Source organism: Papio anubis, chromosome 4 (genome assembly GCF_008728515.1).
Source record: "Papio anubis isolate 15944 chromosome 4, Panubis1.0, whole genome shotgun sequence".
In the NCBI taxonomy this organism is placed as follows: Eukaryota; Metazoa; Chordata; class Mammalia; order Primates; family Cercopithecidae; genus Papio; species Papio anubis.
The window spans coordinates 156,887,344-156,913,466 of NC_044979.1; the positions used below are offsets into that span (position 1 = coordinate 156,887,344).

Genomic DNA, 26,123 nt, shown 5'->3' on the forward strand with positions numbered 1-26,123 from the left:
AGGAGATCGAGACCATCCTGGCTAACACGGTGAAATCCCGTCTCTACTAAAAATACAAAAAATTAGCCGGGCGTGGTGGCGGCGCCTGTAGTCCCAGCTACTCGGGAGGCTGAGGCAGGAGAATGGCAGGAACCCGGGGTGGGGGGAGCTTGCAGTGAGCCGAGATCGTGCCACTGCACTCCGGCCTGGGTGACAGAGCGAGACTCTGTCTCAAAAATAAATAAATAAAAATAAATAAAGCAAGTAATTTGTATTGATAAAAATATCAATGGGCTTTACTATCATTACTCAGCCAAAAATTAGTTTAATATATTTTTAATAAAATCAAAGTAAAGATTTACAATGAACAGAAGCAAAAACAAAACTCTTACGTTATACTGGAAAGGTCATCCTTCTATCTGGTGGTGAGCTATTTTCAACTTTCTCTACATGGATTGAAGAAAAAAATGTTCTTACATTTGTAAAATAATTGGTAGAAATTATGTGGTTTCTCTGTTAGAGAAAATAATATAATTGTTTTATATTCATTATATAATTTGTGATATAATTTATGATTGTGTTACATATCATTAAAATAACATAATTGTTTAGTCTTAATATTATTTAGAACCTTTGTTGTCATTTTCTGTTTAATTACCATATAATCATGCAGCTCATTCATAAAGAGTTGAGTGATTGTCAATTTTAAAACTTATCAAATACACATAAAAAAATTTGTGAATATCCTTTGAAACAAAACAAATATTTTACTCTACAGTTGTATTAATTTCACAATGAACTAGTAATCATACTTATTTCAATTTTCCTTTTGTTGTAGAGACAGGGTCTCACTTTGTTGTCCAGGCTGGAGTTCAATGGAGTGCAGTTCACATTGATACTGAATGTTGATAGGGAATTCACAAGGATACTTGTGAAATAGCCTAAAAAATTCGGCTACGTACATAGAGAAAGGAAAGTTGGGTTGCTTTAGGGACTGTCAGCCTGGAGGATATGCATCCTAGCAGAAAGAGAAAAAAATAACAGTAGAAAAAAATTTTAACAATGGTGTAACCCGATAAGCAGATTTTTGCTTCAGCAAATCACAGTATATATGAAAACTGTACAGTAGTCAGAATAATGCATCTATAAGATCCAACCCTGGATGACTTTTCTCTCATGATCTACTCAAAAATCTGCCCACCCTTTGTGTAAACCTGTACACAATGTCCTAATAGTTAATCTTTGTTACTGTTTCTCACCCACTGTTAATGAGTCTTTACTAATGGTTTCCAAGACAGAGAAGCTAATAATATAATCACAATTGTGACATACTTTTACTGACTTGCATGAAAACTATTGTATGGAATTATGGAACTTGGTAATTTATCCTCTGCATTGCTAGCAAAGATTATTAGATACACAAGTATCTAATAAGTGGCCATGAGACTAATCCTAGCTGTTTCTAATAATTTCAAATATGACAGGTGTTCTTCAAGTCAAATTCTTAGAAATTATTTTCTTAGATTAAAAATGTAGCTGTACATTCTGGCAAGAAGCACATATTCTGACAAAGTGATCTTATTCACTGTTAGAACCAAAGTCCTACACACTGCAGGAATGTGTAGATACACATCTTAGGATATTCACTTGCTTCGTATTCTTCACATTATGGAAGATTGGTAACTTAATCATGTTTGCCAATTAAAATTGGAAAATTACTCAGCGTAGAGGAGAGGTTAGCAACAAGCCTGCCTTACAGGTTTCTGGAGTCATAAGGGACAGCACTTGTATGGCATAAAACCCTAAGACTAGAATTTAATTTACAGTGATCACCTGTGGTTAATCCCATAGATGCTAAGCAGATGCACTGTCAAGCTCTGCCTGTAGGAAAGCAAGACATCTGTCATTATTTTGTTATAAGGTAAGAGGGGTGAGGGATCAAGATAGAGCAGAGAACATTTAATTGAAGACAATACACTTCAGAATTAAAATTATGTCTAGTAACAATATTTGGATACTTTTATTCACAATTAAACTGATTTGAAGCAATTAGACAAGATGCCTGCTAAGACTTCTTTAATAAACTTTATGTTAACAGAATTTTGGATTTACAGAAAGGCTGCTAGGTGAGTAGAGAGAGTTCCCATATACCCAGCTCCCAGTCTCCACTGTCATTAACATCGTGCATTAATAAGATCATTTGTCACAATTAATCAAATATTATTGAATTTCTCATTAACTGCAGTCAGTATTGCGTTCACATGTTTATCATTTTTAATCTCTTGTTCTTTCTTCTCTTCTAGTATCCCATTTAGGTTGCCATCCTTCATTTAATGACCATTATCTCCTTATGCACCTCTAGAAAATAAGTGTGTCTCAGACATTCCTTGTTTTTTAAGATCTTGACAGTTTTGAGGAGTACTGGTCAGATATTTTGTAAACTCTCCCTCAATTCAGATTCTGGTGTTTTTCTTATGATTAGACTAGGATTTTTGAGAAAAAATCACAAAGGTAAAGTGCCACGTTTATCATATCACCAACATTATATCTTTTTTTATGCTATCCTTGATCACCTGACTGAGAGAGTGCTTGTAAAATTACTTTTCTCTTCCTCTTTTTTATACCATGCCTTTTAGAGGTAAGTCACTATGTACAGCCCAACCTTTTAAGGGATGGAGACCTTAAGTCATTCAAGTTAATTATATTAGCAAGGACACAAACAGCTTGATATGCGGAGGCTTTGATAATACAATTAATAAGCAACCCCCAGGACAAAACTTACATTCACTCTCCAGGAAGATATTCTCCAATATCCTCTTACCCTGACTAGGGCAAATTACTATACAAGGAAAATTTCCCAGGGGCACAGCCAAAATGCACTCAGGACCATGAACAAGGGAATTACTTCTGAGGTGTGGTGTCCTGCTTAGTGACATTTGTTAAATACTTTGAATAAGGCCTATTGTTTCCTCTTCCACCTTTTTTCAAATCAGATTTTTGTTGTTAGTCTATTCCAAATTCAGTGTTTTTTGACATGGGGAGTGTAAATTTGTCTTTCAGTTATCTAAACTAAATATCCATATTGGAACTTGCTGTATATTATCCATTGTTCATTAACATTTAATGACATTGTAATTTAGTAGGGAAAGGTTGTTTGTTTTGTTTTTGTTTGTTTATTTTTTGCTGGAGATGGGAAGAGTTTGTATCATTTGTGAGAAGTGAGTGCATGGATATTTCGCCACAGAAATAAATGCAAAAATAAAGGACATTGTCACCATCTGTTCTTTCATAGTAACAGAATTTTATTCTGGACACAGTATTGCCCAGAAGAAAAAAATTCCTTTCACTTCTAAGGAATTAGGTGTGTTCATGGAACCAAATTCTCTTCAATAAGAGAAGTATGCTGGTGGGAATGTAAATTGCTATGGTCACACAGAAAACAGTAGAGAAATTTCTCAAAAAAATGAAAATAAAACTATAATGTGATCCAACAACCCTTCCCTGGTTATACATACATAAGAAATGACATCAGTATTTTGAAGAGATTTCTACATTCTCATGTTTATTACAGCATTGTTCACAATAGCCAAGATATGAAAGCAAAGTATTCATCAATGGATGAAAGAATTTAGAAAAGTTGATGCATATGCCCAATGGAATAGTATTCAGCCTTATAAAGAAGGAAATCCTGCCATTTGAAACCATGTAGATGAACCTGAAGACACTATATTAAGTGAAATAAGCCAGGCACAGACAGAGAAATCATGCATGGTCTCACTTATATTTGAAAGACTAAAAAGCTGAACTTACAGAAGCAGAGTTAGAAAAGTGGTTAGGAGAGGCTGGGGATGGAGTGGGATAGGGATGTGTTCATAAATAATATAACATTTGCATTAGATATGAAAAATAAGTTTAAGAGATCTATTGTACAACATGATTACTCCAGTTAATAATAATATATTGCATCTTGAAAACGACTAAGGGAGAATTTGTGTTCTCACCACAAAAAATAAGTATATGAGATAATGCATTTATTAACTAGATTAATTTAGCCCTTCTGCAATGTATACATTTTCAAAACATAATGTTGTACATGATAAATACATATAATATTTTCAATTAAATAAATAAATAAAATGTTTTAAAAATGTAATACGTGCAATTTAATTAGGTCATAGGTTAGGTCATAAAGGAACAGAATTTAACTCCTACCCTTGACTTCCCTGCCTTCTTTCTATCTGAAATGGAGATGTATTTTGAGTCATTATTGCATATGTAAGCTAAAAAGTCTGCATTTTTCATTTAAATGATTCAAGTTGAATTTATGTGACTTGCAGCTTCTTTTCTATATCAATAAAAATCAATTGTTTTGGATATAACAGAATGCACAGTTAATTGTGACTCTAAAATAACCACATTCAGTTATCTCACATAACCAGAAGTTTATTATTAGCTGTTTCAGATCAGTTCACTAAGCCCTAGAGGACCCAGGTTCTTGCTCTCCATTCTTCTATCTTCCTTGTAGTGGTAATATGTTCCCTCATAGTATAAAGTTAAATGTCTTGTCTCTAAGAATTATATCCAAATACGGCAGCATTTGAAGCAGGAAGGAAAAGAATGAAGAACAAAGTTTTCTTCTTTTAATACCTTCATTTATTAAATTGGAAATATTTTTCCAAATCCCTCACTACTCCAAATAGTCTTCCCTGAAAACTCATTAAAGAGAACTGAGTTGTGTTGGTTACTCCTATTTAAAAGATTAGGAAGATACACTTTAACAATCTGCAGCCTCTGTCAGCCTCTGTTACAGAAGGTTGATTTGGGAAACAAAAATACAAATGAGAAGGCAAATGGCTGCTAGGGAGACAAGAATCTGTTTCTATATTTTAGTATACTTTTCTGTAAGAAAGTCCTTTGTAGTTCAGATAGTCAAAGAAATGGAAAAATGTCAAATGAATATGATGACTCCTCATTTCTACAAATTCCCTGAAACTTCCCTTTCTATATACTCAAAAGATGAAGTTTGGTGTACACATAGTTCCATCACCCATGTAGTGAGCATAGTATCTAATAGGTAGGCTTTCAGTCCACACCCCCCACCCCCCGCTTTCTTCTTGTAGTAAATCCCAGTCTCTGTTGTTACCAACTTTTTGTCCATGTGTATTCAATGTCTAGCTCCCACCTTTAAGTGAGAATATGTGGTATTTGGTTTTCCATTCCTTCATTAATTCACTTAGAATAATGGCCTCCAGCTGCAACCATGTTGCTGCAAAGGACATGACTTCATTTTTTACGGCTGTGTAGTATTCCATAGTGTATATGTGCCATATTTTCTTTATCCAGTCCATCATGGATGAGCATGTGGTTGATTCTATGTCTTTGCTATTGTGAGTACTGCTGTGATGAACATACAGGTTCATGTGTCTTTTTGGTGGAACTATTTTTCTTTGGGTTTATACCCAATAATGGGATTGCTAGATCAAATGGTGATTCTGTTTTAAGTTCTTTGTGAAATCTCCAGACTGCTTTTAGAGTGGTTGAATTAATTGACACTCCCATCAACAGTATATAGGTGTTCCCTTTTCTCCACAGTATGGCCAGTATATGTTATTTTTTGACTTTTTAATAATCACCACGCTAACTGGTATGAGATCGTAGCTCATTATGGTTTTGAATTGCATTTCTTTTATGATTAGTAATGTTGAGCATTTTTGCATATGTCGATTGGTTACCTGTATATCTTCTTTTGAGAAATGTCTGTTCATGTCTTTTGCCCATTTTATAATTTGGTTACTTGGTTTTTGCTTGTTGATTTGTTCAAATTCCTTGTAGATTCTGGATATTAGACTCTTGTTGGATGCATAGTTTGCAAGTATTTTCTCCCATACTGTAAACTGTCTGTTTACTCTGTTGATAATGTATTTTGCTGTGCAGAAGCTCTTTAGTATAATCAGGTCCTCTTTGTCAATTTCGTTTTCACTGCAATTGCTTTTGGGGACTTGGCCATTAATTATTTATCAAAGCTGAGGTCAAGTGGGCATTTCCTTGGTTTTCTTTTAGGAATTCTTGTAGTTTGAGGTCTTACATTTAATTTCATTAACCCATCTTGAGTTAATTTTTGTATGTGGTGAAAGTTAGGGTTCCAGTTTCAATCTTCTGCATGTTGCTAGCCAGTTATTCCAGCACCATCTATTAAATAGGGAGTCCTTTCCCTATACAGTAACATGATGTGCAGGTTTGTAGTCTAGGAGCAATAGTTCATACCATGTAGCCTAGGTGTGTAGTAAGATATACCATCTGGGTTTGTGTAGGTACGCTCTGTGATGTTTGTGCAACAAAGAAATCCCTAATTATGCATTTAGTATAGGAATACTAAGGCAGAACTTAGAAATTATATATTTAGGCCAGGCGTGGTGGCTCAAGCCTGTAATCTCAGCACTTTTGGAGGCCGAGACGGGCAGATCACGAGGTCAGGAGATCCAGACCATCCTGGCTAACATGGTGAAACCCCGTCTCTACTAAAAAATACAAAAAAACTAGCCAGGCGAGGTGGCTGGCGCCTGTAGTCTCACCTACTCGGGAGGCTAAGGCAGGAGAATGGCGGGAACCCAGGAGGTGGATCTTGCAGTGAGCCGAGATCATGCCACTGCACCCCAGTCTGGGCGACAGAGCAAGACTCTGTCTCAAAAAAAAAAAAAAAAAATTGTATGTTTAATAAACAACATACCTAACAGGGTTTCTATAAGAACCAGATGGCATAGTCAAATTCGAAGTTTGAGTACAGTTTATTGGATGTAAACAAGGCATATATGACTGTTCTGTGACCTGAGCTCAGTAGTAGTCAAGAGACATCAAACCACAACCCTTGAGGAAAGGAAGCGGTGATAATAACCTGATAGAAGAAAAGTACGGAATAGAGGTTCCCTTGAGAGCAGCAGTGACATTGAATTAATTGCACAGTTCAAATCCACCTCACAGAAAAGGAATCAGGGGAATGAATACCTTGACCTACTGTCTTCCCTCTTTCTTCCTCTAACGCAGACATCTAGTAGACTGAGCCAAACTAGAACAGCAGGACACAAGGGAGCCCATTGATTTAGAGGTCAGCCTCACGTAGTAGAAACAGAGTTGAAAAGTCTGGAGAGTGAATCTGAAGGAGCAAAGGAAAGGTATCCTGCACAACAAGCAAAACATCCCCATGGAAATAAATTCAAAGGGAGAAACATATTTGTTTTGACACAGGCTCGGTATTTCAGTTCACTGATCTAGAGGTAGCCACAATAGGTAGCCAACATACCAACACTAAGAAAATTGCCTTTAGATTTTTGTTTTAACAATGGTAAGAGCTGATGGTTCTAAGAAGTAAATGAGCCTAGACAGAGAACACAGGATTTGAGATATATCACCAGACTAGGGGTGCATGGGTGGGGCACAGGAAATATTGTATTTGTAGGATTGGGGAGATCTTTACTAAGTATTTGGATTTATATATATCAAATATGAACCAATTAATTGTATAGCAAGGCTTGCTTCAGGCCCATCTTCTTTCACTAATGTAAGTTAATTAGAATGATTTTGCTGATTCTTTAACTCTTGTTGTGTATTTTATCTCTTGATACCAACACATTATACCATACCAAACTCAGAATCTTTTTTTTGCCTATGATGGCTTAGAAGTTACACCTAGTTCTTCTACTCTCTTAGTTGTTACCTTTAACTTATATATCTAAATACGTATTTTTTATAATTACTGCCTCTAGCCTCTGACTGTTAAGTAAGACACTGTTAGCAAATTTTAACCACTTTGGAAACACTTTTTCACATTGTCCTTATTGATTCTATTTAGTAATTAAATTCTAATGATTTGGTCACTATTATTGTTTTCACATGTGACAGTTAGCTTGCTAATATATTTTTGTCTTTTATTGTAGTCATCTTTTTGGGCACCATGCTGCTTTCATATAGGTTGCCATTTACCAAAATCTGTCTTGCAGATTTAAAGTGAGGGGTATGTTGTATGTGAATCCTCTTCGTAGTTACTTATCCACATCAATTATGAATGGTGGTGCACTGGATGGATAATTTACCTTTTTTGATGTATTCTTAAACTTTTTGTGTGTGTGTGTGTGTTGGAGTCTCGCTTTGTCACCCAGGCTGGAGTGTAGTGGCGCAATCTCGGCTCACTGCAACCTCTGCTGCCCGGGTTCAAGCAATTCTCCTGTCTCAGCCTCCTGAGTAGCTGGGACTGCAGGTGCCTGCCCCCATGCCTGGCTAATTTTTATATTTTTAGTAGAGACGGGGTTTCACCATGTTGGTCAGGCTGATCTTGAGCTCCTGATCTCATGATCCACCCTCCTCGGCCTCCCAAAGCGCTGGGATTACAGGCGTGAGCCACCGCGCTGGGCCAACTTTTTTCAGTGACCCTGCCATATATTATTGATTAAAAACTTACTGTCAATCTAATTAACATTTCTAAAATTTCTTTTCCTTTTTATCTGGGAGTTCCTATAATTTTCCTTTTAATCGTAACTGGTCTTCCATTTTACTGCAAAGGGCCTCAGAGTGGTTTTATTTGTAGTTATATTTTGGCACTCTCAATCTGAGACTTCTTAGTATTTTAAAATGCTAAGAAAAGCATAATTAATTTTTGTCTTCATATACTGTTTCTTTGACATTTCCTCTATTATCTTCTGAAAGTCCTACTAAATATGTGTTGCAGTTCCTAAATCTTCTTTTTTTTTTTTTTGGCTAATTACTTTTCTTGTGTTTCTTTCTGGGCAAATTCCTCAGAACTGTCTCTAGATGCACTCATTATTTCTTTACTACATGTGGCCTACAATTCCTTCCACTCATTAATTTTTTAAAATTCAATGACATTTTCTCATATTTCTGATAAGTCAATTTTATATCCACATTAATGTATTTAATATATGCCTTTTTATAATTTTATTCTTTTTATTAATGTGATTCCATTTTTTATACCTATGAGATATCTAAAAAAATTATAATAAAATCATTTTAAGTTTCATTGTTATGATCTGAATGCTTGTCCTCCCCACCCACCCCAACCCATATTCAGATGTTGAAATCTTAACACACAGCTATCATGATTGGGAAATATCCCTTTATACGATAGGCCCAAGGGAGCTCTTTCACCCATTTCACTATGTGAGGGCACATATAGAAGGTGTTATTTTCATAGACCAAGAAAAGGGCCTTTGCCAAACACCAAATCTGCTGGCACCCTGATCTTGGATTTCCCAGCCTCTAGCATTATGAAAATACATTTCTGTCATTTATAAACTACTTGTTTTATGATGTTTTATTATAGCAGCCTAAAAGGACTAAAACATCCTCTATTATTTTCATTTTATCTACTATAAATTCATCTTTCAATTGATATAGTTTACTATCCTTATTAATAGCAGTTTGAGTTTTCAGCTTTTGGTTTGCAAGTTAGTACCAATCTTGGGGTTGTTTATATTTTTATGTTTTTCTCTCTTTATTTTTGTGTACTCACCCCTTCCTATACTGTGGTTTTGTGTGTTATAAATTTCTTCTAACCAGAACTAGAAGGATCTAATTTAGTTGGTTCGGAATCCCTGTTCCATGGTGACATTGGTACATAATATAAACAACATGATTAGCTGCATGGCTATATCTGCTTCATTCCACTTCATTAGGTGTGAACTCTATTTATAACCCCAGCCAAAACAGCCATTACAATGTGTTTTTCTTTTTTTAGTCTCCTTTCAAAGTAAGAAACCAAGCTCATGTCTTGATTTCAAAAAGTCAGGAATGTGCTCCATTTCAGGGAAGCCTTTAATACCTATTACACCCAAAGATACCTCATTTTCTTCTTCCTCTGCTTGTTTTCTGCTGTGATACTAGAAAGCCTACATATTTAAACCTGCTTATTGCTGTGTGTTCATATTCTTTTCGATCCTAGAAGACATCTGTTGTAAGCTTAGATTTTTCTAATATCATTATGCACTTAGAGTGGGGCAGAGGGTGGTGGATCTCAAATCATAACCCTTGATTCATTGTTTAATGACTGATATTTTTGTTCCCACTTATAATTATTTGTATGTATAGATACAGCTATAAAGAAATGAATGTGTTGTTTCACTGATGGAAAGAAAATATTTAATAAGTAAAATGTGTATTGTTTTGTTTTCTTTTATAGATAGGTGAAGCATTTACTCTTGGCAACTCTGCTACTTAATTCTGTGTATTAGATGATATATAAGACATAGCTCCTATAATGAATAAGTTGTTAATTACAGAGATGTACAGATTAAATTAGAGAGAATGTATTGCATTTGGCAATGTAATGACTATAATAAATATTTAAAGTAATGTACTACATATTTTAATTGTGCCAGAACTTTTTTTTACAGTGCTGAAGCAATTATCTGTAGCTAACTCCAATTAGGCCACCTGGGTCATCACCTTGACATGCAGGGTGTTCTCTACAGTATATTCTTAGAACATTTTCCAGTTGTAAATGATGTAAGCTGTAGTTCTTCATAAATGACTTCATAGCCAAAGTAAAGCTTCTTTTATTTAATAGTGTCCACAGTGAGTCAAGTAACATTATAGAAACATGCAGATTTTATTTTTGTCTTTCATTATAAGAAGGGATGAGTACACATAAATAAAGTTGCACAGATCAGCAAAATAGTTATGGCTATCAGCATACAATCAGATTTGGAAGCATGTCATAAGCTCCTTCTTAAGATCACCTTCCATATCTAGGAAAGAGAAAGCTTTCTGTCTACTCTCTGAAGGTTTGATAATTGATTCCACAAAATAAACTGACAGTGGTGAACTCAAAAGCATCTGAGACAGGTTTCAATCAATTTAGAAAGTTTATTTTGCTGAGGTTAAGGACACACAGGTGACAAAGCCTCAGGAGGTCCTGAGGACATATGGCTCAAGGTGGTTGGGGTACAGCTTACTTTTATGTTTTTCAGGGAGACATAATACATCAATCAATACCTGTAAGTTACTCATTGGTTTGATCTAGAGAGGTGGGACAACTCAAAGCAGGGGCTTCTAGGTTACAGATAGATTCTGACATTTTCTGAAAGGCAATTTATTGAGTTAAGTTATTTTCTAAAGATCTGGAATCAATAGAAAGGAATGTCTGGGTAATGATCATAAAGGTTTGTGGTTGTGGAGATCAAAGTTTTCCCATGCAGATGAAGCCTCCAGGTAGTAGGCTTCAGAGAGCATAGACTGTAAATTTTTCTTATCAGGTTTAACTTCTGTGGTGACATTAATGCTGGTTGGCTTTTCCTGAATTACAAAAAGGAAGTGGGTGTATTAAGGCATGTCCAAACCTCCTTCCCATCATGGCTTGAAGTGGATTCAGGTTAACCTTGGAATCCCTTTGGCCAAGAGGAGGGCTCCATTCAGATAGTTGAAGGGCCTTAGAATTTTATGTTTGGTTTACACAGTAGACAGATTAACAGGAGAAAAAAAACACGCATGAGAGTTCCACAAAATGTGGGACTCAAAGAAATGTCAGATGATTGAAGTTTATACAGCATCCTTAACTATAGAAAGGAATGGGGGCCTGGAGCTTCTGTAAGTGTTGATGGTGACATGCAGGACAAACAAAGGTTGTCTGTTATGCAGATAGAAAGTATCTCAGGTAATAAACTGTCATGTAAGAGCCCATCAGAAGAATAGATGATAGTCTGTGACAAAGTGTGTCTGTGTGTGGTATCTCCTATGGAGATATCTTCTCTGGGTAATGAGATTCTTGGGGAGGAAGCTCATGAAAATTGAGTTCCTTTTTGAAAGATCAGTCTTCAGGTAGGTAAAGGAAGTTCAGAGAGAGTTCCTCTCCATGCTTTGGGAGACAAATAAAGGAGGGCATGGAAAGGTCAGCAAGATCTTGGTTATCGTTTAGCTTAAAGCATTCAGCACGCCGAAGCACTATACTTTGGGATATCATTTTTTTGAGCCCCAATACAATTTCTCACATCTGAGAAAGAAAAATGAAATTCTAAGCCCCTCAACCGACTGAACAACTCCCTCCTGGCTAAGGGGACTCCAGAGAAATTTTGCAAGCTGAGTTCCCTGCCATGGTAGGACAGGGCTTCAGACACTTCTCATTACACCTGCTCCCTCCCTAACTGCCATTAGGCATTCTTCATTAAGGGATAAACCAAAATCGGCCCTTTCAAAACACTTCACCCTGATAATGTTAATTACTGTCTTATCTTTCCAGATATAGAACAAAGACAAGATGAGATTCATCATTCCTTCACCCCTCTCTGAGATGTCTGCTTTCACCATTCCCTTTTTCTTCAGACATTCAACTTATCTTGTAAAATGTAGACATAATGAGTGTTAACTAAAGTCTCACAAGTAGGTAGCTATACACCTCACATCCCCTTCTAAGGAAAAATGGATCAATTCCAAATTTCCTGGTATCCTTTTGGAAAAAAGCAGCCACAATGTGTCTGTGACTCGCATTTATCCCAGATGGACCCTCGAGCAGACTCGATAAACCTCTATGGATTGAGACACCTGCCTCAGTTACTCATTTTGATGCGACATCCTTCATAAAACATCTCCAGTGTGTGGTAATTCAATTTGCATATCCACATTTTCAAATCAAATGATGGCACAGTGGGGGACAAACTGATCCATGGGGGTGGGGAGGGGATAATTACTAGAAAGTTTTTCCAAACTGTGACTTATGATTTTTCTCATCACAGCTATGCCAGACACCACCCAAATCTTTATACAAAATGCCGTGTTTTCAAATATGTACCCCAAATTATTGCTGTTAAGTGTCTTTTCTCTGTATTAACTATCATCCACGCCCCCCAACAATTTCTTAAACACCACGGCTTTACTTGTCCTCATTATTCTGCATTTACTTCTAGAGGAGAGGTAATGTAGTGCATGATCATTTTCTCAAAGGTATTTCATCAAGAACTTAAGGTAATATTTCAGATGAAAATAATCAGCACAGAAAAAAGTGTACCTATTATCTTCTTTGCCTTATGCACTGTAATTTATCAAACTCGACCATGACCTTTCCAAACCTTTCCTAATTTGGAATATTTAGGATTTTCATTACTTATTTTTTCTAGGTACCCAAGAATGAACTAGTTGATGCTGAGTTTGCAATCTTGGACATGGTCAATATGAAGCTCTGGCTAGTCTAGGGTCTAGACTTAACTTTCTCCTCTTAAAGTTGAGAAAAAAGATGAGAAAAATTCAGTCTATATTTTCTCATCTTCATTTGGCTTCCCATCATTTCTCAAAGATATTTGACATAAGTTTAATTAACTCTTTTTGAAGTTTGTTCATTGCCCTGAGATGTAATTTGTCTGAGTCATGAGTCAAGCTCATTTAGTGAGCTAGTTACTCTCTTAGAATTTTTCTCGATATATTTGATTGATTGTGTTAATCAATTTTTCTTCTTACCAGTTGGTTTCAATCTCATTTCCAAATTACAGAGAAAATAGAAGCAAAATAACAATTAAAGACTTTCTTTTCTTATGTTTCAGTTTGTTTTTTGACCAGATCTATGGCATCTCTGTTCATTTACTTCCTCCACAGATAGTCAAGGTAACCTCGTTCTCTCCTCTGCAGAAAAGGTGGATCCCCTACAAAACCCCACCCACAAGCCTGAAACCGGGGTGACCCAAAGTGAGAACTTACACCCCTGCTTTACTGTTCGAATGTTGCCTTTTCCTAAACCATCCACGGCCCCGCCTCCCATCCTACGCCTATAAAAACTGGCAGAGAGGAAGGCAGCTGGACACTGAAGCCTATGGTTGAATGTCAGAGAGAAGCGGCTTGACTCTGGAAAGACAGCTTGGTGGAAAAACTTCGGAGAAGAATCTGGCCAGAGATGGTCAGAATTCAAGGGAAGATCATCATCCTGCCCCGTCCCCTTTTCAGCTCCCCTTCCCATTGAAAGCCACTTTCATCAGCCATAAAATCACCTGAATTTACCATCCTTCAATTCATGCAACCTAATTTCTCTTGGACTCCCAGCAAGAGCTCGGGAGACACAAGTATGGATACAAAAGAAGCAGGGCCCACTGAGCATTTAAGCTGTCCACGGATAGCAGAGCAAAAAAAGCACCGTAACTCTCCCTCTGGGGCTTCCGGCGTTGCAGGCACCACCCTCGATGCAGCCGTGGGGCCTACACGGAGTTTGCTTCTTCCACCGCCCAAAAGCGCTTGCCCTGACTCCTGCGCCGGCTCACCTGTGCAGCACGTCCCAGAGAGTGGAGTTCGGCCCTGCTGGCGTTGACGCAGCTGGCTGCTTCCAGCGTTCGTGCACTCCAGTTCCACGAGGAGTTGAAAGCTGCACTCTGGGTAAATGAGACACCCCTGTTGCGAGTCCTGTGAAGAGAAATATCCTTTATCACGTAGGCTATATATATTAGGTATATGTGTGTGTGTGTATATACATAGACATGTGTATGTATATATAGACATACACACACACATATACATGCACAGTCATGTACTACACAATGACATTTTTGTCAATGACATATTGCATGTATGATGAGAGTTATATTATTATAGTGCTGCCTTATACAGGTCTATCATGTTTATCTTTTATAACTTGTTTTTACTGTACTTTTTCTATATGTAGATATACAGATAAAACTGTGTTACAGTTGCCTACAGTATTCAGTGCAGTAACAAACTGTATACGTTTGTAGCCTAAAAGCAAAAACTATACCATATACCCTGGATGTGCAGTAGACTACACTATCTCTACCTATACATACACTAGATTTGTATAAGTACACTCTGTGATGTTCAATGACAAAATCACCTAAGTACACAATTTTCAGAACATATCCTTATTGTTAAGCGATACATGACTACACACACACACACACACACACACACGGAGAGAGAGAGACAGTTATCATGGAATTTATTTCTTATGAGAGAAATAATTGGTTCACACGATTTTGGAGGCTGACTAATCCCGAGATCTCTAGAGTGAGTTGACAAACTGAGGTCCCAGGAAAGCCAATGATTTAACTTTCAACCTGAAGGTCAGCAGCCCCAAAATCTAAGATCCAGTGTTTCAGTGGGGTCTGCAGTGGGAAAAACACTGATGCTCCAGTTTGAAGGCAGTCAGGCAGAATAAATTCCTTCTCATTTAAGGGAAGGTCATCCTTTTGGTTTCATTTGGACCTTCAACAGATTGGATGAGGCCCAACCACATCAGAGAGAGCAAGTAAGCTGCTTTACTCAGTCTACTGACTTAAATGTTAATGTCACCCAAAACACCTCCACAGCAATACCCAGAATAGGTATCACCAAATACCTGGGCACATATTGGCCAAGTCAAGTTGCTCTACAAAATTAACATTACAGTCCCCTAAGAATAATTTTATAGATTCTTGAAGTTTGCATTTTTTTTTTGGTTATGAACTATTTTTTTAACCTTTAGATGTGTTAATTATGGACCTTTATGTTAGACATATTAATATCATTAAATCATTTCACATCTTCACTCTCATCTAACTCATCATTCAAAAGTATATTTACAGAGTCTAGTTTTCAAAGATCTTTAAGATATTTTAATGTTGCATTTAAAACTCAGCCATTGTTTTTATAACTTTATTTTTTTCTAGTTAAAATCTAGGATACTTGTTCAAAATCCTTCTAAAATTTTCATCTCCATAAGTCACTAGTTTCAGGTTATAGTGATCTCATTTTCACTGGATTTTAACCAGATAATTAACTTTTGTTATTAAAAATCGGTCTAGTGTGATAGTAGCCCTTGGTTTTTCAATATTATGGAAAATAAAATACAAAAAGCTTCAGAAATATACTAATTAGTCAGAACACTCTAGCAGTTTGTCTTTTTCCACTGTTATTTCCTATTCCTGTTCTAATTTGGTGAGCTTCATTAAAAACGCATTACTCATTTCAGTTCATTTTACCTGTTCGTGGGTGTTTGCCCATTATGTTATGCTCTTGCTCCTAATTCTAGTCTCCCCCTCCCTCTTTCTCTCTCTTTGGTTAACCAACATCTCTCTCCTTTTCCCTCCTAAATCATAAATATCCACGGGGACAAAATTTCTTTCTGTTTTTGGGAGGGAACAAATCTACATCCAAAAGACGGAGCACCCTTGTTAGTTCTGTTTTCTGGCAATTTTATTCTGCTGCACATATACCATCTGTTTAGTATCCAGTATTACATATAGCACACTTTTAATTAGCTTGTAAGTTTCTGTTTGTTTCTTTTGGCTGTCTTAGCTTATAGCCATGATTTCACTCTAAAAATGTTGATTGGCAGGTAGTGTGTTTTTCATCAGTGTGTTCCTGGTTCCAAGAAAAGTGCAGGAACATATAGTGGAATCTCAGTATAAACTTGTTGAGAGAATGGATGATGCTTCCATCATGTTTTGGCGGTGACTATAGGATTAGATTTGTCTCTGGAATTTTCATTTTAGCATGTGTGTTGACTATACTTTATTCATTTATTAGAGATAACATATGGTGACCTGGATCATAATTCCCTTTTTATATTAATAAAATCCAGATTTATATTAAAGTAGTGGAGAGAAAGAGACTATAATAAAGAGATAGGAGACAGAGATAACTCATTTCTCCAATACAAACAAGTCATCTGCAGGAAGATGAATGGCATGTTCCTAGTTTATAGTCCTTTAGTGAAAAGAACATGCAGTCAGGCCTCTGTATTGTCACGTTCAGCGCAGTGGATTTAAGCAATGACAAATGGAAAGTATTTTTTAATATTGATAAAAAATACAACAATTAAAAATATTGAAAATAAAAGCAATACCATACAACAACTATTCATGTAACATTTACATTGTGTTAAGTGTTATAAGTAATCTAGAGATGATTTAAAGAACATAGGAGGATGTGCATAGTTATATGGAAATACTGTGCCATTTTATGTCAGGCACTTGAACATCTTTAGATTTGGGTATCCCAAAGGTTCCTGGAACAAGTCCCCCATAGATACATACGGAACACTGTACAAAAACATGGTTCCAGGTTTTCTCCCGCTTTGAAATGTAAACATGTCTATCCAGGGATAACTCTGTATTTCTCTGGAGGTTTTTATCTATTCAATGATCATTTAACTTCCAAGATTTTTCTTTTAGCACAGGTTTTTGTGCAAAGTTGCTTTGGCCATTCCAGATCTTTCAGATTTTCAAATACTTGTTTGGAATTAGCTTGATAACTTAAATAGCAACAAAGCCTTGATAGGTTTAGAGATTGCATTGAAATTATCAACCAATCTAGTTGCAGGGTGGGAGTGGGGATTGAATGTTAACAATATTGAGACTTCTTGATCTATGACCAAGGTATCTCTTGCCATTTCTTGAGGCCTCCTTTAATTTCATTCAGTAACATTTAGTAGTTTTCACTGGACAGGTAATGCACACATTCTTTCAGATTTATCCCTAAACATTTAACATTTTGAAGCTATTATAAATACATTTTAAATAAAATAATTCTGATTCTTCATTGCTAGTATTCAGAAATACAATGGATTGTTGTATATTGGTCTTGTGTTCTGTAAACTTTCTAAAATCACTGGTTATTTCTAACAGCATTGCTTTTTACTTCCTTTTAAAGATTTTATGAGGTTCCATCAGATTTCCTTTATAAACAATTATGCTTTCCGCAAATAAGACAGTAAGACCATTTTCCTTTTTGCATAAATCTAGATGCCATTTATTTCTTTTCCTTGCCTTTGTTCATTGGCTAAAATATCCAATACATGGTGAAATGAATATACTCCTATTGTTCCTGATCTTAGTTGGACAGCATTCAGCATCAATTTCACCATTAATTATTATGTTGGATGTATATTTTGCATACATTCATGTATTAATTGCTTGTTTCTCCTGTAACAAACTACCACACACTTATTCACTTAAAACAGTACAAATGTATTAACTTACAGTTGTGAAGATCAAAAGCCCTAAATGACTCTCATTGCATTAAAAAACAAGGATTCATCAGGACCCAAAGCTCCCATGCCCTCCTGAGGCACATCACCCTCCAGGAACTGAATGAAGGATGTGGGATGTGTTCTGCTATCCAGCAACTCTCCACACTCAATCCTTTTAGTTTTCTATGGAGGCTTCATTACATTGGCATGATTGATTAAATCATTGACCACTGGTGATCACCTCGATCTTCAGCGCCACTCTTCTCTTCTTGAGTGTAAGGCTCAAAGTTCTAACCCTTTAATAATTCCTTGTTCTTTTTGGTGACCACCTCTCATCCTGAATCTGTTTAAGTGCTCCCAGCCACCAATCAACTCATTAGCATACAAAAAGAGAAACTGGGACTAAGATAAAATATATATTTCACAAAATCACTGTTTGTTAACATGGTTAATTATATTTTATGATTATGAATGTAAAACAACTTCTCATTTCCAAGATAATGATTATGGTGAAATATTCTTTTTATATATTTTTGGATTCTATTTGCTAAACTTGAAACTTTTTTGCATCTATATTCACATAACATACTGAACTATAACTTTCATTTCTTACGATATGTTAGAATAATGCAGTTCTCATAGAATGAGTTTCATTCTCTTCAATTTTCTGAGTTTCTGTACAATTGCCATTATTTCTTCTTTACATATTTGCTATCATTCTCCTGTGAAAAATTTAGTAATAAAGAGGATTCTTTGTGAGAAAGTTTTTAACTAAAATTTTACTGCTTTCAATAGATAGGAGATATCTAGTCCACCTATTTCTAACTCAATACAATTTGGTCCTGTCATTCAAGGAAATTGAAATATTGAACTTAATAAATTTATTTGAGTAAAGTTCTTCCTAAAGTCAACTAAAATAAATTTTTCTAAAGGAGAATAATGTTTATTGGGAAACAAGGAATTTCAATATGAATACACACACCGTATTAAGTTATGTGTGGATTTAGAAAGGTAAAGGACAAAGCTAAAGGTAAAGGTAAAGGTAAAGGACAAAGGAAACATGAAGATGACATAATTCTATCGACATAATTATCCTTGGCTGCAAAGATCAATAAGATCAATAACAAGGGTGATGTCAGTCCTAGGATGAACAGGCAATAGCTGGGCAGATGTCTTTGGAGAAGTATTTTTTTGTGTACGTTTGTGATGGCCTTTGTGTAAGGCTGCAATTTTAGTAGTCTTTTGTGATGGTTTTTGTTATCAGGCACACAACATGAGAACTTTAATACCCTGTTCTGTTTGTCAGGGTTTCTTTCCCTTCCTTCCTCTTTCTTCTTTTTTCTTTCTTTGTTTTAAAATTGTGTTATGTCCATAGGTTACTGGTGAACAGGTGGTGTTTGGTTACATGACTAAGCTCTTTAGCGGTGATTTGTGAGATTTTGGTGCACCCATCACCTGAGCAGTATACACTGCACTCAGTTTGCAGTCTTTCAGCCCTCACCCACTTTCCACCCTTGCATTTTGATGCTGACAATTTTCACAATATTCTCGAATTGTGTAATCACCTAGAGCTTTTTTTTAACTTCCTGATTTTTAAAATTGATTATTTGTGACTTTTCTCCTTTTCATTGATAAGTCTGGCTAGAGATTTATCAATTTTATTGATTTTCTCATAGGACCACTTTTGTTTTTATAGATGTTTTTACATTGGTGTTGTGATTTTTACTTCATTAATATCTATTCTGAACATTATTATTTCTTCTCTTTTTGCTTTAGTTTGAGTTTTACTTATAGTTCTTAGTTTATTGTTTTGGGGTCAACGCCAAGGGCATTAATTTTAGATTTTTCTTCTTTAATGTCATGACTTTCCCCCTTAGTATTGTTTTAGCAGCATCACACGAATTCTGATATGTTGTTCTTTTGTTTCCATTCTGTTCAAAATACTTAATTTCACTTTTGATTTATTTGGCACACATATTATTTAGAAGTGTGCTCTTTCTTTCCATATGATGGAGAAGTTTTTTGTAGATCTGTCTGCTATTTGCTTCTAACTTAGTTCCTAGTTTACTTCCAGGGATTACAATCCTCTTCAATTAATTGAGACTTGATTTATGGTCCAACTTGGTAAATATTTCATGCATACATAAGAAGAATACCTGTGTTGCTGTTGTCGATTGGAGTGTTTTATAATTGTTAATTAGGTTAAGTTGATTGGTTGTGTCATGTAAATATTCTATGTCCTCATTCATTCTTGCTCTATTGGTTCTCTCAACTGTCAGAAGAGGAAAATTAAAATTTCCAACTATAATTGTGAATTTTCTTGTATGTTAGTTTTAGTTTCATGTAATTTAAAGCTATGTCCTCCTGAAAAATTGACACTATTAACATTATAAACTTATCTTCTTCATACTCAGCAATATTCTTTGCTCTGAATCACATTTTTTTATATTAGTATAGTCATTTCATCTTAATTTTGGCAAGCATTTGTATGATTTATCTTCTTAACATCTTTTACTTTTGATCTATTTGTGGTTTTAAACTAATAATTTTTTAAATTTTTTTTTCTTGCAAGCAGCGTATGATTAGAGCCTGCTTTAAAATGCAATCTGAAAATCCCTGCCTTTTAATTGAAGTATTTAGGCCATTAAATGTAATGTGTTAGTGGTATAGTCAGACTTATGTTTTTCATTATGCTATTTATATTCTATTTACTTCATCTTTTCCGTCTCATTTTTCCCTCTTTTCTGCCATCTTTTAGATTATTACTACTACTATAAATCAATTTGTCTCTCCTCTATAATTTAGGTAGTTATATATCATTATTTTGTTATTTTTATGGTTACTTTAACTTGTCACAGTCCAGAAGAAAGAGATATTATACCACTCTACATAGTTCATAAGATCATAGAATAATATACAGTGAGTCCTCACCTCATGTCATCAACATATTCTTAAAAACTGACTTCATATGAAACAACATGCAGAAAGTGCTTGAATAATGTCATTTAATTCAGTATAGTTTCATTACAATGTTGACGAGGATAAAAGTTGGTTTCCTTATATACAGTTTATATTAAAGTCACACTTTTCAAGAACCTATCAATGAGATTAGGTGAGGATTTACTGTACTTTCCTCTCTTCCTTCCAGGTCTTTATGAAAATGTTGTTATATATTTGACATACACAGTTGATCCTTGAAAAACATGGGGTTAGGAGTCTCAATCCCCAAGCAGTTAAAAATCTCCTTACAACTTTTGATTTTCTAAAAACTTAACTACTAATACCCTACTGTTGACAGGAAGCCTGACCAATAACATAAACAGTCAATTACCACATATTGTGTATGTTACATGTTACTGTATTCTTACCATAAAGTAAGCTAGAGAAAGAAAAGCATTATGAAGAAAATTCGAAGAAAAAGAGAATACATTCACTATTCACCAAGTAGAAGTGGATCATCACAAAGGTTTTCATTCTTTTTATCTTCAATTTGAAGGCTAAAGAGCAGGAAAAAGAAGTTGTTTTCACTGTTTCAGGGGTAGAAAAGCCAGAAGAAAACCTGTGTACAAGTAGATCTACGTAGTTTAAACATGTGTTGCTCAGGGATCAACTACTGGATGTGTGTATGTGTGTGTATTATATATGTGTGTGTGTGAGAAAGAGAGAGACATATGTATTTGACATATATATGCTATAAACTCCACAGTATTTTAAGCTGTCAATTATCTTTTAAAGAAATTTAAGACATACAACTCATTTATCCCTGTAGTTATAATTTCTGGGGCTTTTTATTCCTTAAGGATAATCCCATATTTTCATCTGGTATATTTCTTCTGCTTGACACTTACACTTCTTTTAACATTTCTTGTAGTGTGTGTCTGTTAATAATAAATTATTCAAGCATTTGTATATAAAAATATATATATTTTTTCATTTTTAACAAAATTTTACTTTGAAACACCCATGTATTCCCAGAGAGTGAATATATATTTCCTCATGAGCCCTTTGCTAAGTTTTCCTCAAAACATCTTCTTAGACTAGAGAGACTGTAAACACAAAGCAGTAAGTGTGTTTAAATATGCAAGCTTGCTAGTTTCAAAGTCAAAAAACAAGCAGAGAAAGAAAGAAATTAAAACTCTGTGAGTAACAGGAATGAAAACTTTTACCTATGATGTAGATCTTGCTGAGCTCTTGAAATCAAGATCTGAGATAGTTTTCCTACTCTGAGCAAAAACTGCAAAAAGGCAATGATGGATCGTATATAAACTTGATGCTTAATGAGGTGGAATGAAGCAGATACAGCCATGTATCCAAAATGTTTGGATATATTATACAACTGCAATTCAAATCTAATGCATCTTATTCTCATTTAATGTTTCCTATTTCTTAGCTTCTATTTTATCTTCTTATGTTTTTAGGCATCTACATGGCATTCTATGTAATTTTAGCTTAATCTTGTAGTTCACTAATTTTCAATTAAGTTTCATTTAATGAGCTCTTTAAAAAATTCACTGGTTTTAATACAAAATATATAAATATATGTATATGTTAATATATGCAAATACACAAAAATATACATACATATTTTTCTGGTTTTTGTTTGTTTATTTTATTTATTTTTTTTTTCATCTTTTGAGAGAGAGTCTTGCTCTGTATTTATATAGAGTGACAAGAGACTCACAGGAGAACTTGAATACTCATCCCTAGTAAATTGTATAATTTCTATATCGTGCAGGTATAAATTATTATAAAAATAAGTTCCAATTATTGAGGAATACATGAAAGTATAGGTCAAACATTAAATTTAATGTGACTGGTACTGCTAATATTCATTATCCTATTCTCTAAAATAGTGAATAGAACTTTTTAAGAGTATTATCTTAAAATAGAGTAACTTCACCATATAGAGGCCTGACAAAAACTACCTCAGCTAGGTGATTAAGATTAACAAGGTCAGTGATAAGTCATGTTGGTAGCATGTATTCTGGAAATGATATGATAGAAATTGAACTTTGCCTTTAAGATCTTCCTCTCCAAACCCATAATCCCAGTTTAATAATTTTGTCAGACAAAATTAATTGGTTGACAATCTGCAAAATACCAGACACGTAATTCTCAAAACTGCCTGGTCATTGAGAAAGAAGAATCTAAGTAAATGTGACAACTAAATTCAATGTGATATCTTGGGTGGGACCCTAGAAACAGAAAAAAGACTTTAGGTTGAAAACTAAGACGCTAGAATAAAGAATGAACTTTAGTTAATGATATGTATTCATATTGGTTCATTTGCCGTGGTTAATGTACCATATTAAAATAAAATGTCAAAAATAAGATGCATGGATTGCAGAATATATGGGACATTATACTGAGTTTGCAACTTTTCTATACATCTAAAACTAATGTAAAATGAAACATTGACTAAATATAAAAAATGTATTATTCATGTAAACTAGACAATTATTTTATTTTCATTTATAAAAAGGAACATATATTATTGTGTACCAAGTAATGTTTGAAAAAGGAAAGACAGACGGACAAATTTTTGAGATATTTGCTTAAGTAAGAAATAGATTTGCAAATAGCAAATTGGCATTCTTTCAATATTGGGGTACATTTCCAAGATGAGATAGATAATATCAAATCAGATAAGTATGTCTCATTTTCTTGATGTTTGATACATTCAACATTCATGGCCTGAAACAAATGTAATATTACTAATATTATTTAATTTTATTGATAATTTATTTGTTATATAACAGGATAATACAGTAGTTTGAAACATGTATTTAGCACTTTATTTATTTATTTATTTATTTATTTATTTATTTGGGACAGTCTTGCTCTTTTGCTCAGGCTGAAGTGCAGTGGTGCAATCTTGGCTCATTGCAACCTCTGGCCTCCTGGGTTCTATTGATTCTCCTGCCTCAGCCTCCCGAGTAGCTGGGACTACAGGCGTGTGCCACCACACCCGGATCTTTTTTTTTCATTTTTAGTAGAGACATGGTTTTACCATCTTAGCCAAGCTGATCTCGAACTCCTAACCTCAGGCAATCCACCTGCCTCGGCCTCCCAAAGTTTTGGGATGACAGGCATGAGCTACCTTGCCCAGCCAGCACCTTTATTTTAAAACTGGCCTTCAGGAATTTGTTAATAATTTGTAGAACATCACTTCATATCGGCTTCAGCAATGAACTATGAGATAAGCTAGAGAATTTTTGTCCAAAACTGCCTAAAGGACAGCCCAGCTGCAGAATTAATTGAATAGAGTAAAATACAATTCTACTGATCCAACTAGTCAAAATTTATTTGTGTTTCTCAAAAATGTACAATAGGAGAGAGAGAGAGAGGGACAGAAACCAAAACATGAAGTTTGGTAAACAGTGCACTTTTGTAATTTTTGAAGATGTATATTTTGTTCATAAATTCTACTGTGCCCTTTTATGAGTGACATAAAATGAAAAAAAAAGTAATACCTGATTTATTGGTAAGAGAAGAGGCTTGGATTATAAATCATGCTGCTATAAAGACACATGCACACGTATGTTTATTGTGGCACTATTCACAATAGCAAAGACTTGGAATCAACCCAAATGTCCATCAGTGACAGACTGGATTAAGAAAATATGGCACATATATACCATGGAATACTACACAGCCATAAAAAAGGATGAGTTCTTGTCCTTTGTAGGGGCATGGATGCAGATGGAAACCATCATTTTCAGCAAACTATCGCAAGAACAGAAAACCAAACACCACATGTTCTCACTCATAGGTGGGAATTGAACAATGAGAACACATGGACACAGGAAGGGGAACATCACACGCTGGGGCCTATTGTGGGGAGGGGGGAGGGACAGTATTAGCAGATATACCTAATGTAAATGATGAATTAATGGGTGCAGCACACCAACATGGCACATGTATACATATGTAACAAACCTGCACATTGTACACATGTACCCTAGAACTTAAAGTATGATGATAATAAAAAAAAGAGAAGAGGCTTTAGTGTTAGTTGAGCATAACTTCTTAATATTTATGAATTCCATAATTGCCGACAACTTCAACAAACTAAAAAATCAATTCTATAAAATCTTTAGCATAATTTTCCATTTTTAGGTTTAAAGTGGTTTGTAACTTTATTGTTTATCATAATGTTATATGTTATTTTCTTTGAGCTTTGAAATGGACTTGAATAATAAAATAATGACAATATCAGAAAAAGATTGTACAGCCTTTTAATTTCTATAATATCTAGTGTAATTATTAAAAAATACTTGAAGGTATTTTAACATCAGGGTTTATTGAGGCTGTCGGGCTAAGATGTTGTAGTATCCCGCATTCTTCACACCCAGCATCCTTCTGCAATGACCCATCCCCCTTGGCTGATAGATTTATTATGTTAAATAGCTATCCAAAACATTTAGCAGTTCCACATTCTCCTCCCATAATCCATTAATAAAGAAACATTAATTAAACTATATGTAGTTTTTGTAAGCTCTTACCTTACGAGAATGCTGTCACTCTGTCCTTCACCAGGTCAACGGCAGAAAAAAGTAACCAGAAAAGCCTAGTTAAGAGCTGTTTACATCTCTCTCCTTTGACTACTCCCTCACCCCTCAAAGTTATTCTTTCTACTGAATTTTGTAGACTGGCACTACCAACTAACCAAAAACAGAAACTTGGATATTATTCCCATCACTTCTTGCCCCTTCCTGTCCATTATTTGGGAACATTGCACTTAATAGCCACTCAATTAACATTTATTAAAACAGTAAAGAAATACAGCACTGATTTCATACAATATCATCTTGGTACCTGTATTTTCCACTTGACAACACTGTGAAATAATTTGAGATTATTATTCATAATTGAGAGGTGAAGCCAGCTGGGCTTCTAGGTCGGTGGGGACTTGGAGAACTCTTTTGTGTAGCTAAAGGATTGTAAACACACCAATCAGTGCTCTGTGTCTAGCTAAAGGTTTGTAAATGCACCAATCAGCACGCTGTAAAAATTGACCAATCAGCACTCTGTAAAATGGACCAATCAGCACCCTGTAAAATGGACCAATTAGCACTCTGTAAAATGGGCCAATCAGCAGGACCTGGGCCAGGCCAAATAAGGGAATAAATGCTGGCCACCTGAGCCAGCCAGCAGTGGCAAGTAGGTGGGGTGCCCTTTAGCCCTGTGGAAGCTTTGT

At 35.2% G+C, this 26,123-nt stretch overlaps 1 long non-coding RNA gene across 1 annotated transcript in view; it reads right to left on the bottom strand.

Annotated features, from left to right (window-relative positions):
* The window catches only part of LOC110742789, a 42,802-nt gene extending 16,933 nt beyond the window's left edge, over positions 1-25,869 (bottom strand). Inside the window, exons 1-3 of the long non-coding RNA XR_002520860.2 lie at positions 25,742-25,869; positions 25,429-25,453; positions 14,223-14,361 (exon numbers count right to left, since the gene is read on the bottom strand). This is a non-coding gene — a long non-coding RNA (uncharacterized LOC110742789). The remainder of the gene's footprint in view (positions 1-14,222; positions 14,362-25,428; positions 25,454-25,741) is intronic.
* Between the last annotated feature and the right edge of the window lie 254 nt (positions 25,870-26,123).